This window comes from Mus musculus, chromosome X (genome assembly GCF_000001635.26).
Source record: "Mus musculus strain C57BL/6J chromosome X, GRCm38.p6 C57BL/6J".
Taxonomy (NCBI): Eukaryota; Metazoa; Chordata; class Mammalia; order Rodentia; family Muridae; genus Mus; species Mus musculus.
The window spans coordinates 55,532,931-55,535,563 of record NC_000086.7 but is presented as its reverse complement, the minus strand read 5'-3'; positions in this window follow the sequence as shown (position 1 = coordinate 55,535,563).

The following is a 2,633-nucleotide window of genomic DNA, read 5'->3' as shown; positions in this document are numbered from 1 at the left end:
AACTCGATACCCCAAGTCACTCAGTTCTGAGAGGAGCCTCTCAGTTCCCTGGTGACACAGCTCCTTCGAGGCCGCCACAACCAAGAGATCATCCACATACTGTAGTAGGGTAAGCTGAGGGTTTCGAGCGCGAAAAGGCGCGAGATCCCGATGGAGGGCCTCGTCAAACAGGGTGGGGGAATTTTTGAACCCCTGTGGTAGCCTAGTCCAAGTTAGTTGACCAGTCTGTCCGCCCTCTGGGTCCCTCCATTCAAAAGCAAACAGGAGCTGACTCTTAGGGTGCACACGCAGGCAAAAGAAGGCATCTTTTAAGTCCAGAACTGTATACCATGTTCTCTCAGGTGGGAGAGAGCTTAATAAATTGTACGGGTTCGGGACTGTGGGGTGAATGTCCAGGACCCTTTTGTTAACCTCCCGGAGGTCTTGTACCGGGCGATAGTCATTGGTCCCTGGTTTTCGAACCGGCAGAAGTGGTGTATTCCAGGGGGACTGACAGGCCACTAAAACTCCTTGGCCCAGCAACCTCTGGATATGAGGCCGGATGCCTTCTCTAGCTTCCTTGCTCATGGGGTATTGTTTTACCGAAATGGGGGTGGCATCAGCCTTAAGTTCTATCACAACCGGAGGCACTTGTTTAGCCAACCCCATTCCTGCTTGTTCTGCCCAGACATTGGGGAATGCAGTTAGCCAACCTGAAGAGACTGCATTTTTGGGTTGTTCTTCATGCAACCGGTACTCTTCCTCTGTGTTGAGGACAAGGCAGGCAACAGGGGCCTTTCCCCAGCTTACTTGTGGGCCTTCTGAAGTAAATTGAGCAGTGGAGCCTCCCCCATCCCAGGTTTCTGAAATATCCTAGATTTCCCCCCACTACAGTCCACTGTGAATTTACCTTCTCTATTGCTATCTTTACATTTAACTTCCTTCCCCATCCCCTCTCCTAAGCAGTTTACACCCACTACCTGCCTCTGATATCTATTTTATTTCCCCTTCTGAGGAAGATTCAACCCTTGGGCTTTCCTTGTTATTGGGCATCTTTGTGTCTGTGAAATAGTAGTGTGCTTTTCTTGTACTTTATCCACTTATCAGTGAGTACATACCATGCATGTTCTTTTGAGTCTGGGTTACCTCAGTCAGGATGGTATTTTCAGGATGATATCAACTATGGTGATTGAAAGTTTTTCTGGGTACAGAACTCTTGGCTCACATTCTGTGATCTCTTAGAGATGTAAGACATCTGCCCAGGCCTTGCTTGGTTTGCAAGTCTCAGTGGATAAGTCTAGTGTATATCTACTCTGTCTGCAATTACTACTTAAAATTTATCCCTTGCAGTTTTTACATGTGCTTACAAATAAACTGAATGGGACAGGCAACATAAAAAAAAAAAATTCTTCCCTTGTTTCCCTGCTCTTCCACTGGCTGTTGGCAACTTTATTTCCTAATCAGAACCAACTGGGACAGGCTTCCTTTAGTATATGTGCTGAATATTCCAAACATGTTTTTTGGGTAACACAATTAGAATGAGAACACGAAATACTACACTCCCCTGTTAAATTAAATCTTTATCAATTTAGAAGGAAGCTTTTCGAATTCTGTTGAATAGAAAGATTACCTTTTCCTCAAAAGCATCACATTTCCTGACTTACTTCGGAAGAAAACACTTCCTTAATGTAATTGGGATAAGTACTCCAGGTGATCCTGGAGCACATGGACACAGAGGAAATTTTCCTTAACAGAACATAAATAGCCTATTCTCTAAGATCAAAAATTGAAAAATGGGACCTCATAAAACTGCAAAGCATCTGTAAGGCAAAAGAAACTGTCAATAAAACAAAACAGCAACCAACATATTGGGAAAATATCCTTAGCAATCCTCTATCTGGTAGTGCCTTAATATCCAATATATACAAAGAACATAATAGATTAGACTCCAGAGAATCAAATAACCCTTTTAAAAAATGGGGTACAGAGCTATACAAAGTTTTCTTAAGTAAGGAATACTGAATGGCTGAGAAGCACCTAAAGAAATGTTCAACATTATTAGTCATCAAGGAAATGCAAACCAAAACATCCCTGAGAGATTCCTTCTCACACAAGTCAGAATGTATAAGATCAAAAAGTCAGTTGGCCAAAAGGGCTGATGAGGATTTGGAGCAAGATGAAAAGTCCTCCATTGCTGGTGGGATTACAAGCTGGTAAAAGCACTCTGGAAATCAATCTAATGGTTCCTCAGAAGATTGGACATATTACTACCTTATGCCCCAGCTATACCACTATAGATAAATAGATTGATAGATATAGATAGATAGAGATATAGACACATAGACAGAGATAGATAGATAGATAGATAGATAGATAGATAGATAGATAGATACAGACATATAGATAGAGATAGATAGATGGATAGAGAGAGAGAGAGAGAGATAGATAGATAGATAGATAGATAGATAGATAGATAGATAGATAGATAGATAGATAGATGGATAGATATTATGGATGAGCTCTCTATTTGAATTACTTGTAGTTGTATAAATAACAAAGGAATCACCTGGAAAAAGTTCAGCAGTTTCGAAGTTTCTATTTGCAAAACAACTCCCTGCATATTGAAAGTTAGTAACTATATAAATAGGTTCTGG